Genomic DNA, 14155 nt, shown 5'->3' with positions numbered 1-14155 from the left:
GGGTACTCTTTGACCAACAACTTTCCCCTTCCCTTCTTCTCCCTCCTAATTAACCTCTGGCAACTATTATTCTATAGTTCTACTAGTTCCACTTTTTAGATCCCAAATATGAGTTAGATCATGTAGTATTTGTCTTTCTCTGTCTGACTTATTTCACTTAGCCTAATGTTCTTCAGGTTTGTATTAGTCAGGGTTCTCTAGAGGGGCAGAACTAATAGGAAAGGTGTATATATGGAGGGGAGTTTATTAAGGAGTATTGACTCACACAGTCACAAGGTGAAGTCCCACAATAGGCCAATCTGAGTCCCAAAACCTCAAAAGTAGAGAAGCCAACAGTGCAGACTTCAGTCTCTGTCTGAAGGCCCGAGATCCCTAGCAGATCACTTGTGTAAGCCCAAGTGTCCAAAAGCTGAAGAACTTGGAGTCTGATGTTCAAGGACAGGAAATATCCAGCACAAAAGAAAGACAAAAACTGGAAGACTCAGCAAGTCTGCTTTTTCCACCTTCTGCCTGCTGTATTTTTGCCATGCTGGCAGCTGATTAGATGGTGCCCACCTAGACTGAGAGTGGGTCTGCCTCCCCCAGTCCAGGGACTCAAATGTTAATCTCCTTTGGCATCACCCTCACAAACACAACCAGGAAAAATACTTTGCATCCTTCAATCTAATCAAGTTGACACTCAATATTAACTATCACAAGTTTCATCTGTGTTGTTGCAAATGATAGATTTTTCCTCTTTATTGAGGCTGAATAATATTCCTTTGTGTACACATACCATACCACGTTTTCCTTATTTATTCATTGGTTGATAGCCACAGGTTGATTCCATGGCATAACTATTTTGCATAATGCTGCAATAAACGTGGGAGTACAAGTATCCTTTTAAAGTATTGATTTTAATTCCTTTGAATATATTCTCAGAAGTGGGATTGCTTTTGTTAATATGTAATGTGTTTATTGTTATTTCAAATAGATTGAGACATTCATATTTGGAAAGATTTCAGTTTTAATTTCTAAATAATAATTATCAATAGATATAATGTGCATAAACAAAAGCTCTTTGACTCTCTTTAGCTTCCCAACAAATTTTACAACTGTGCAAAGGGGTCTAAGAAAGAGAAAAATAAGAGAGAGAGAGAAAGAGAGGGAGAAACAGTATGGCTGCCAAGGAGAGCTTGGGAATTCAAAACAGGTGGTGTGGGAGCCTAAAAAATAAAACATAAATTATGGTATCAGAAACCCAAGGCTATCTAGCTTAAATGCTTTATAAAACAACCAACCTCAAATTTCTTATTCTGCAAGATTTTCATGTACTATATTATATTCACAAAAACCTTCTTCTCCAAGCTCTTACCACCTCACATGTCTGTTTTCTCATTATTCTTTTCTACTGTTGGTTCATCCTGTTTTGTTTTTCTTTTCATTTTTCTTTCTGCAAGTTTCCTTTGCCTTATTAGTAAATTAATAATATTCTTGAAGACATGGAAGTCAGACAAATGTAAGTTAAGGCAAATTGAAATTGAACTTTTTAAATTTCCATATTAAATTTATGGGCCTTTTTTAAATTTTTCTATTTCTGACTGAGCCATTATGTACTTAAAATATTCTAATTTGTATTGCTTATCATTACATTTTGCTTTAGCTTAACTAAAAACATCCTTATGTACCGTGAAAAGGCCATGCATATTATGACATCTAAAATTTAAAGTATTTCTTTAGCTAGTAGAATGTGGGTAATCTGTTAATAAAATAAACTATTTTGGATGTATTCTTTGGGAATAAAGCATGCCTAAATCCCACATGTGATTTATCATCTATTGGTTGAATCTGGCTTATTTTAGAGAAGACAATGTGCTAATGAGATAATAATGATTTCTACATGTGTTTTGCTGAGACTAACATAAACATAATTTAAATTATATCCATACACCTTTTCAGGTTAAAAAATACATTCTGTCATGATTATGTCATCACCATCCAAATTTCTCTAACTTCCCTTGGGACTATGGTGTATTATCGTAGAAATACTGCACCAACCAAAGCTCACACAGACTTTCATAGGAAGTCTAGCAATAACAATGCAGTGCAATCTGTATTCTCATATGCAATAACCATTAATTCCCCTCCTACATTATCATTATGTATAATGAGAGGCAGCCTCCCATTATATATGTCTCTATATATGTAAATATATGTATGGATAGATGTATTTTGTATGTGATATTGTATTATATAAAACATTATATACACACACATATATATTACCCTATACTGTTTTTGGCAGAGTGTAACTTTCACCCTTCTTAACTCAAGATTGATAATTTACCTATTATTATTTATTCAATATTTCAATTGAGATTTCACCTAAGGGAGAAAATACTCCTGTAATTCTTTGAAAATGTACCAAATATACCATCATTTTTTATAATTAAAAACACTTGTCATAATCATATAACAAATTCACTCAAGGTCTCCTGCAGAGCCATGCACACAACATTAATTTACTTAACACTAAAGTTTGAGGTATGCAATTGACCTTCTTAAGATTTAAGCCTATGACTGCATTTCACTATGATTTTTATGGTGAGACCAAGAGCCCCTGAAATAATCTCTTCTAGCCTCAAATTGTTCTATCACTTAAAAATGTGCCCAGAAAGGAAGAACAAACAAAAAAAACTAAAACACACTCCTCTGGATTGGTGTAAAGTATTAAATTATTGGTGAGTTGATATCAACATAGCTACTGTTAAATAGAAATACATCCTTTCTTAACGGCTAAAATGTTAATGAAACATTTAGTATAATAATTTTATAAATACAGTGGATAGTAAGGACTTTTAAGGGTGTTTTTGGTGGCTAGTATACGTCCCTTAAAGAATTATGTCTGTGGCTGGGCACAGTGGCTCATGCCTATAATCCCAGCACTTTGGGAGGCCGAGGCGGGCGGATCACCTTGGGTCAGGAGTTCGAGACCAGCCTGACCAAAACGGAGAAATGCCGTCTCTACTAAAAATACAAAATTAGCCGGGTGTGATGGCGCATGCCTGTAATCCCATTACTCGGGAGGCTGAGGTTGTAGTGAGCAAAGATCACACCATTGCACTCCAGCCTGGGCAACAAGAGCAAAACTCTGTCTCAAAAAAAAAAAAAAATTATGTTTGTGTGTTTGTTTAAAATCTCACCACATCATAAGATAACTGATTGAACACTATAGGCACTGACTTCATCTTAGACGTTTCTGAAAATTTTAGGCCGTATAGTGAAAATTTTAGGCTGTAGTGTATAGTGAATCAGAAATAACTAAAGAATTATCGAAACTGATTCCCAGCATCAGTCATAAACATAAACTGTTTTAGAAATAAACAACTTTTCCTTAAAATTCGTGATAAGGGATGAGCTTGTGAAGATAGCAATTATTAAAAAATAGTTTGTTCAGTGTCCTAGGTGAAAATGAGAAATTATCAAACTATAAAAAGCTATGATACATGGGAGAGAGAAAGCCAGATTTTCTTTTCTCCATCTATACAAGGGAGGTATAAGTAATTATTTCTGACTTATTTTACAAATTATAATTACTTTAGAAAACAACGTATCAAAAGCAAAATTAATTATACTTTTTGGATTTAATTTTAATTTTTAATTTTTTTTTGAGACAGAGTCTTGCTATGTCACTGTGTTGCCCAGGATGGTCTTGAACTCCTGAGCTCAAGGAGTCTTCCTGACTCAATCTCTCAAGTGGCTGGAACTAAAGACGCATGCCAGCACACCCAGCCAACATTAATTCTGTTTTGATGATTAAGATGCATTGTGTAAGACTGTGAGTGTAATTTGTAAATTGACCTTAGAAATATCTAAGTACAACTTCTAGCTTTATTGCTTAATAGCAACGTGATGAGAATCAATTTCCTCATTTACAAGGAGCAAGGAATAATATCTACATTTTATGACTTCTAAGAGTGTAACACATACACAGAATATATACATGGAAAGAGAGAGAGAAGGAAAGAGAGAGAGAGAAACTAGCATAATAGTAGTGTAGTAGCAGTGGTATAATTATTTCTTTTTATTATCAATTTCACTAAAATTTGAAATTATAATTGGCATTGTAATAAAATTGATAAAACAATAAATGTGAGTAACTATATGAAATTATCTACCACTGTTCCTACATATTATGTGCTTAATGTACATTAGTTGAATTATTAGAATATTTGAAGCTTTATTTTAAGCTTTACTTTTTTAAAATGTATAATTTACATCAAATAAATAAATTGGTTCAATAGCAAAGAGTAATAACAACACTGACACCAGTAAATTTTAAGTACCTCACCTGGCTTAAGAAGAAGGATATTTCATGTCTGATAAGCCCTGTGTACTCTTTTTATATGATATCTTCTCTATATACAATCCAGAAGTAACTTCTTTTATCCAGATAATAAAAAAAATCACTTTGGATATTATCATTTTCTTCCTTTTCTTTATTGTTTTGCCTGTATTTAAACATTATGTAAATGGTATTATTCCATGTGCATTTTTCTTAGGCTTTTTAAAACAATGAACATTGCATTTTAATGATTCATCTATCTTGATGTATGTAGTCATAGTTCATTAGTTTTTACCGTAGTATAACTATTCCACTGTAAATCACAATTCATCAATCCTTTTTCCTTTTAATATGTTTTTTCCAGTTGTATGTTTGTTTATTTTGTTGTGATATACTCTTTCTTGTAGACATATGATGATTTATCTCATATACCTAGAAGTGAAATTGCTTTTGCGACTTATAGCCTGTTTAACTTTAATAAAGAATGTCAAATTTTCATGCAAGTAAGTGGTACCAATTTATAGGCTCATCAGTGATGTGTCCATATTTCTTTCGTTTCATAGCTCACTAATGTTTTGAATTAAAAGATTGCTTATGTTCAAATATTCTGAGTGTATAAGAACGTATCATGAGCACTTAATATGCATTTTCTTAGGCTCAGCTCAGTATGCTTTTATGTGTTGCTAATCTATTCAGTTTTTTCATCATCTTTGAAATGTGTATTTTTGCCTTCTTAATTTTTTATTATTTGTTAAGTTTTAGTTTTACTCTATGTAGTTGAAATTGTGCTCTATTCAGCTTGAGAGATAACAATTATTTCAATATAATTTAAGCAATTCATTGTGTAACTATAGTTGCTGTCCTCCAGTAGATCAGACTGTTAGGAAAGATCAGTTTTTTCAGGGTTTTTTTTGTTTTGTTTTGGTTTTTGGTTTTTTTTTTGGAGGGGGGACGGAGTTTCGTTCTGGTTGCCCAGGCTGAAGTGCAGTGGGGCGATCTTGGCTCACCACAACCCTCCTGGGTTCAAGCGATTCTCCTGCCTCAGCCTCCCGAGTAGCTGGGATTACAGACGCCCCACACCATGCCTGGCTAATTTTGTATATTTAGTAGAGACCAGTTTTCTCCGTGTTCGTCAAGCTGGTCTCGAACTCCTGAACTCAGGTGATCTGCCTTCCTCGGCCTCCCAAAGTGCTGGGATTACAGGCGTGAGCCACCATGCCTAGCCGGATCAGTTTTATAATCTACCTGTTTTGTTTCAGCAAGAAAGAAACAAAATAATAATTGACACTCCACAGGCGTATTTGGTTTTCAAAGCTGTTTCATAAGCCTGAATCATAAACCAGACTCACATTAGCTTTAAAAGACATAACACAATCATCTAAACAAAGGGCCTGAAAAGCAGCCTGTGATAGATAAGTGACTCTTTTAACAACACACATCTACTAGAAGTGGAAAGGTGCATGACAGCAAGATGCCCGCCAGGGCCAAGTGCTGAACTGACATGAGATAACACAGGGGTCCAGGCAGAATATATTCTTCTAAGGATATGACAAAATGAAGCATGAATTCAGATAGGTAGAAAACCCTAGGAAATAATAAAAAACCAACTTAGAACTGAGGTAGTTCTCAAAAATCATACAAGTCAGAAAGAAAGTGTGACTTCAATAAATATTAGCAAGATTTGTAAAACTGAGGTAGCATTTGTTTGCAGAAGAAAGGTTTATTCATCTGTCTTTTCAAGCAGGACTGTGTACATGATACATTTTCTGTTTTTTATTTTTTTAATTTTCCTTTTTTATTTCAATTGGTTTTGGTGGTGTTTGGTTACATGAATACGTTTTTTAGTGGTGATTTCTGAGATTTTGGTGCACGTATCACCGGAGCAGTGTACACTGTAACCAATGTGTAGTCTTTTATCCCTTATACCCCTCCCAAAACATTTTATCTTTTGAATATATAAAAATTGCTTTCCCTTTTGAGATATTTTCCTTTTATTTATAAGGCATGTTTCCTCACTGTTATGCAAAGTAACATCTACTTAAATTTATTTTAGACAAAATATTCAGTATTTCTGAAAACCATCCTGGAACACCAGTCTTTCAATACTTGTTAATGATTAATCTGGTCAGTGATAAGACTGTCTTCTTTACCTGGCAGTAACAGTTTATCTTTTCAGTAAATTCATTTTCTCTTTTGGAAAATTGACAAGGAGCACATTTACATCCCTTATGGTTAATGGCTGTTATCACTCTAGGTTTATAGATAATGGATTTTCTTCTAAATACCCTCAAGGGTGATTTTTATTGTCAGTGTTTCCTTTGCTGTCATCTCTTGAATTTGGATATGATTGATGGTATTATACCAGTGCAGCAATAAAATTTCCTCATGCTATTTTTAGCATGTCTAAGATTTTATCATATTATATATTGATGATATTATCAAAGAAATATGTGATATTCTACCAAAATATTCATGAAAGCTATAGAAGTATACAAACCTACATAATAGTAGCAAAAATAAATCTTGTAAAGTTATTTTTCACGGTATTGAATGAAATAATATTTTCAGTATTAAAAATGACAAATAATGTAAAAGTTACATTTACAGTCTTGTTTCTTAAATATTTTTTTCATTGAGTGGAAAATGAAAGTAGAGGAGAGTGTAATCTAGTTCACTGTTTCAATCTTAATATAAACGACCTGAGAAACCATAGAGATATGTCTATTTTTTATTACTTGTCAATGTATTTTATTAACCAAACTTCTTGTATATATACATTATGCATGGCACAACATTATCTTTCTAATAGCAATCTCTAAGGATTCAGGTTGACAATTTATTTCCATTTATTCATGGAACTATCATGGTATAGTGTCTGCAAATTTCCAGATAAAAACATAAACCCATAGTACAACAAATGCAATATTTCATGATATAAGCAGAGAAATGTTACTGAATGTAATAATAATATTATTTAGACATAACTTCAGTGTTTTGAGAGAGGTTTATTCTAAAATACTCCAGATTAAATATATATTTAAAGTGAATCCTGAATATTGTTTCAAATAATGTCACGTTCTTACCTGCGGTGTCCTGCTAGAGTGGTAGCATAGCTTTATTCACTGATTATCTTTAAAATATAACCTCTAGTCTCTTCTGTGCCTGAAATGTAACAGCCATGACATACAATATGATCAGAGGTGGATCCTTTTGATAGTGGTATTGCTGACCTCAATTTGTTTTAGCCCTAATATTTTATGTTGGGATATGCATCTGGATTTTCGTCACATTTCAGTTTGTTGAGTGGGGAAATGCAGAAATTGATACACAGTTTCAACAAACATTCTAAGTTATGATTTTTTAAAGAAAATTTAAATTTTAACTAAAAGCATATTTGTTTTTATATCACACTTTAATAAGACTGAATTTTGTGTACATGTTTAATGAATCCTAATTAGTTTAGAAATGTTATTACTTTAATTTGTGAGTCAGGTTGTGAAAGCACAGGTTTGGAAATTACTCAAGCCAAAATGTAAGTCATTAGCCTTGACATATCTAGTCTTACAATAACTGGAAGTACACCAAACAACCCAACATATTAATCACAGCATGAAGATCATAACACATGACACATAACACAAAATATTATTCACAGCATGAAGAGCATATGAATTAACAAGCGATATATTTACTATTATAATGAAACATGGAATTTGAATATATGAAAAACATTAAATTTCAAGTTTTTGTATTACTGTGAAATAATATTTTAATACATAAGGGTCCATAAATGAAAATACATTCAACTCTTCATAATGAAAAACTTCTATTTTGTATGGATTAATAAATGCATGTCACTCAAACATTTTACTGTGGAAGAATATGCGTATAAAATAAAATCAGTTTGTAATGACAAAATATTCAAAACATGAGCTATTGTTTCACATGTTTCACATATCCAAAAATATGATTATGAATGATAAAGATACTATTAGTCTAATACAATGTCACTTAGTCTTTATGAATGATATAATGATCTAATTTTAAATTAGGAATGTACAGTAATCTGCTTTTTATCAGGGCTGTTTGTGGGTTTAATTCCTGAGCGTTTAACTTTCATATGACCTAGCATTTTTTATAATCTATTTCAAGGAAGCACGAGCTACAATACACACAATTCTGAAGGAAGATTGGGAAGTCATTAAGCAGAATTCTTAATTATTTAAACACTAGGGGATGCCATTCAGGTCTCTACAAAACGTGTCACTCAATTTGTAAAGGCCAAATGACTGCAGATGTGACAGAACTCAGCCTTTCAGATAGACAGGGAAGAATCACAAGGTAAAAAAAACTGTCCTGATAGTGTCTGTTCCAGGACAGCAATCTCTAAAGTTGGGTTCATAAATCCTGACTTGTTTCAGGTCCCTGTGCTCCATTCCCCCACCTCTGGACCTAGGTGGGGATTTTCAGAGATCTTCAGTCCATTTCTTCAGGACCAACATTTTATAGTAACTGATAGAATCCAGAAGTGATGCCAGGCTGGTCAATATCTCCACTAGCCCCTTTCTGTAGTTTCTACTATTAAATGGAAATGAGAGGAGAAGAGGTAGAGGAAAGTACTTATTCTTCTTTTAACTCCAATATTTTTATTCGTATTATTTTTTAAATTGACAAATTTAATTGTATGTATTTATTGTATACATCATGGAGTATATACACTATGGAATGAATAAATCTAGCTAATTAATACATGCATGTAGGGTCAATGCACCTGACAGCAATAACTTAACAATACCCTGAGAATGATCCCGTATGGAAGACACCTGAATGTGTGTCCTGAGATAGGAAATCTGAGAGTGGCCCACTTAGAATTCGTTCCTTGTCTATGGGGAACATCTGAACCCCTGACCCCTCCCCTGGACCATAAGCTATACAGGGGGATCAAAGCCCTGAGTTTTGGGTTGAATGAGGATTGTCAGGTGGAGGTTGTTGGTGGGGGTAGGGGTGCTAAGTAAAAATGCTGTATAAATTGCATGCTTTTTGCAAGCGGTGGAGTTCTCTTGCCCAGCCAATCACCACTGGACATTTTCCCCTGTATATAAGCCCCTCAATAAAACCCTACATCTCTTTGCTGCTATGGGTCTCTTCTTCAGTCCCTTGGACCTAGTGCCATCCCCACTGGAGTTGATAGGGGTTTGGCACAACAATGCCTTACCTCACTTGTTATCATTTTTTGTGATGAGAATACTTTACATCCATTCTTAGCATTTTTCAAGATGATGTATTGCTAACTACAGTTACCATGAATAGATCTCTTGAAATTGTATCTCCTATCTAACTGAAATTTTGCATCATTTGGCCAACATCTTCCCACCACCACGTTCCCAGTTCCTGGTAATCACCCTACTACTCTCTACTTCTATGAGATTAGCTTTTTTAGATTCCATGAATAAGATCATGTGATATTTATTTTTCTGTGCCTGTCTTATTTCACTTAACATAATGTCATTCAGGTTTATCCATATTGTCTCAAATGACAGAATTTCTTTCTTTTTTATGACTGTATAGTATTACATTCTGAATATATACTGCAATTGTTTTAAGTATATTTGTGTCAGAAAAGCAAGTTGTATTTATTAAGCTGAAATATTCTAATTTGTGTTATTTTGAAGAGGGTATAGAATTATTCTTCCTGGATCAGAAATGGAAAGTTATACTCCGCAACTTTTTCCTATTTTGACGTTTGTTTGTGTATTTTGAAATATATGTTAGATTCTAAAGGCATTAAATTTAATGTATTTTTATATGTAAATGGAAGAAGAAAAGAAGGCTATAAAAGGAGCCATAATGTCTATCCCTGCATTTGTGTAATCTTTGGCGGCTTAACTTCACAATCTAATCTCAAAAGTCATGGCTATGCACAACTGTGTGTTTGTGTATGTGTTTTTGTGGTACTTTTGTTTTTTTAGGCTATGAAATAATTAGCTTGTATTCTAGAAATTCTAAAGTCTCCTGTGTTCTAAAATTTTATACATCTAATAAAGCTTCTTACAAGACTTCTGCCAAGTGCATATAAAATGTCTTGATATTTTGCTTATAGTGACTGTTCTTTTTGCTGCTAAACGGAACTCTGTCATGGACTCCTGTGTGTGCAGGTATGTTTATTTTATAATTTTTGTAATCATTAAAAGTAAAAGTTTAGTTTTACAAAGTGGTTTCAGCTATTTAGGAAAGTTTTGACATACATTACCATGTTTTGTCATTGAGTTTAGCATCTCTTTTCAGTTGGAAACAGAAATGTATATAGTAATGGTACATTACCCTATGGAGGAATTCACTTCCTCTGTAAACAAATAAAGATCTAATTATCACAAAAATAGACGAATGAACACTCATAACATCGACTTAGGAGATAGGCTTTTCTAAGTCCGGTCTTTTCTTTTTTAATTTGGAAGATATACTTGCCTGTTAGGTAATTGTCATTACACTGAGGGGCTGAATAGATGCTAATAAAATCATATAGCCAGCACAAGCAAGAATGATTTTATATTTTTGTATTTACTTTGTAAAGTCACACTGCAACTATTCTGCATTGATCTAAGATTTCCTTGAATAATCTGATGATCTGGCTTCAGGGTTAATTGTTTACCTGTTGTCTTCAGAAAGTTATTGCTTTTTCATCTAGCATTGTGATTGTTGCCTTTTTGAATATTGAGTTGCTGACATTTATTTCCTCCTGGAAAGTAATTGCGTTTATATTAGATTTTTTTTGACATATGGACAAAAACGGAACAAAACAGCAGGATAATGAGCATTCAATTCCAAGTTAATTGTGTCACTGTACATAATTTGTATACATGAATTCTGCTATAGCATATAATTTGATCTGGGTTGAATGTCACTAAATCTAAACTATGCATCTCCTAGAAAAATATCACCCAAATTTTATCCATTTATTCATTGTAAACAGGTCAATTTCTGAAGGCCGTTGGGCAAATGTACAGAAATAACGCAAAATTGAAATAAGTTCAGGAGTAAAATTTTAAGTTATATTATAAAATAAAACATGTAGAACTGTTTCCTAGCATGGTTTGAGATGTGAACAAAGGTTAAACTGATCATTAAAATTAACATCCAAACTCTTGCACCAAAGCAAATGGGCTGTATATAAACACATTTGATCTAGAAGTGCACATTTGATCTCATCAGTTTCTTGCCCCTTTCAAAATTACCTACATCTCTTAAGGGAAATGGATTGCAATATATCATTTGTGTGTCTATAATATCCATAAAATTTACACCTGATGCAGTGTTGTCAATTACATATTTTTATATATTCAAATAAATAACTCTGATCAAATTAGATCAAAATGCCTATACAAGATTGTTATTTTGTGCCAGCTTATCTCACAAACTGCATGATTATGTAAGAAGTCTCACACATAAATATTAGTGAAAAGCCCCTGCCTTATTGATAATTTGTGAGACACTGTGAAGTGGAGGAAGCACACAAATTGGGAACAAGAAGACCTGGGCTTAAAACCTTGATGTTGCTCATACTATCTATTTCATCTTAGCTAGATTACTTAATCTTTCAGAACCTCAGCTTCCTTGTCAGAAAGTTGACATCAAGGTTGTTAGGTGAATTAGAAATATGTTAAGTATCTGGATTTGGTAAAGTGCTTAGTGCACTTTAAATTGCTCAAAATGCTTCTTACTATCGTTATTACACATAAAGAACATGAGGCAGTAGAGGATGTTAAAAACCATATTTTGCATAATTTAAATTTGTAAAAAATTGATTACATTAACTCATCCATTTTTAAATGTGATTACATTCATTGTATTTAAAGAATAGATTACATTAATCCATATCTTTAATGAATAGATAACTGATATCTAGATAATGAGATAAGATATCTTAGGAAATTTACCTACCTATAGGTCATTTCAGAAAGCTTCAAAATTGTAAAAATTACATTACAATATATTCTTCACTTATTTATTATAATAAGAAATTAATTACTTATTAAAATACATATACATTTATCTACTGCTAATATTCCAAGGAAATCTTTATAGGCTCTTTTCTTTTTAAATATCGATCTGTCATAGAGAATTAAACCAAGATGTTGAAAAAAAGGAATAAAATAAATCATCTATTCAGATATATGACAAAGACAATATTTTATGCACAGATTTTTATTTCAAATCATATTATAGTAGAAATGTTTTACAAACCTGATTTCCCATAACTGTGTAATTATATGAATATATACAAAAATTTAAATAATCCTATTACATGTCACATTTAGTTTTGTGCAGTCACTCACTGTAGCAGACAATGTCACAGTAGAAAAGCTAGTATAAAATTGGTTGTATTTATCTCAGACCATTTTTTTAAGATAAATTATTAGAAAGGTTATCAGCATATTAAAGTGCACTAACAATTTAAAGCTCTTTACATGCAGGCAGATTCTCCATTAGAAAGTTGGAATCATTTTACACTAACATCAAGTAACTTGCTAATATAGTACATCTTATACAATGCCATTCTTATTTTTTCTTGTTTTTTAAATAAGTTTTTGAAATTTTAATGATGTGTTTTGTTGATATCTATCGGTTAAAGTTGTATCTTTTTTTGTTATTTTGTGAATTTCATTTTCTTTTCTCTTACTCAATTTTACATTTAACTCTAAGAGCTCCTTATCAATAAAGATAAAAACCTTATAAACCTTGTCACCCATGCTTCCCTTATCACCTATAATAAAACCAAATACAGGAAAATATGTGAAATATATATGATCATCAATTCATATTCACTATGAATCTAATGAAGCTTAAGATTTAGTGTTCCTCACTTATAAGACCCACTGAAGTCTAGAGACAAATCTAGTAACATGTCATATGGTTATACAATTTTGAAAAATTTGCAAACAAAAGACATCTTTAGTGCTGTAAGTTAAGATTGTTGATCCACTTGTTTTCTCTTGGTATGTTCTATCATCAATTGGGGAAGAATCATAGAAGCTGTGGCATTTTTTAGATCTAGCCAAAAAAAGTAGCATTTGGGAATACATTTAATTTGATTTATTCAGATATATTTATTTTGTTCACTGCCAAAGCTGTTTATTATTACTTTTTGTTTTCATAATTGTATGCTTTTAAAAAAAATTTAATGCCCAGATATAAAAATCTTGAACTCCATAAAACTTGTATCCATTCCATATATTATTATTATGTATGGTTGACAGATGACCTAGAAGTTAATTTTCAACAGGAAGGAAGCTATGCCAAAGATATTATGCTAAGGTACGAAAGTTACTCCTTTTAAAAAGTTGGGACTGTAGGCCTCCCAATGAGACATGCATATGATCTCAATCATCCAACTCCCACCCTTATCCCCAATCAGTTAGGCCAGTTGAGAGTGAAAGTAAAAAAGCATTATATATTCTTTCCCTATTGAGAAGGAGGAGGAGGAGGAGGAGGAGGAGGGACGAGGAGGAGGAGGAGGCAGAATAGATATATTCTCATTGTTCTACTGCTCTTCATGTGTATTTGACCGCAAGGAAGACTCTAGTGTATCATAATACCAGTAATATTTGCCCTCCAACATTGCACACCCATTCTAAAGATCTTGTCCTTACTTATCCTAGAAAGACTAGAAAGAGCAGCCTTTCTTGCATACACAATAGTAACAGCAGGAGTTAGATTAGAGGGAAGGCTTACATTGGACACTGCATTCAGGTTTATTTTTTCTGGTCATCTGACTCACCCTTTGTGACATATGTAAGCTTGCTCACTTAGAACAGTCTTATTTTCAAGCAAACA

The sequence above is a fragment of the Hylobates moloch genome, unplaced genomic scaffold (genome assembly GCF_009828535.3).
Source record: "Hylobates moloch isolate HMO894 unplaced genomic scaffold, HMol_V3 SCAFFOLD_2, whole genome shotgun sequence".
Taxonomy (NCBI): Eukaryota; Metazoa; Chordata; class Mammalia; order Primates; family Hylobatidae; genus Hylobates; species Hylobates moloch.
This window is presented reverse-complemented; position numbering follows the sequence as displayed.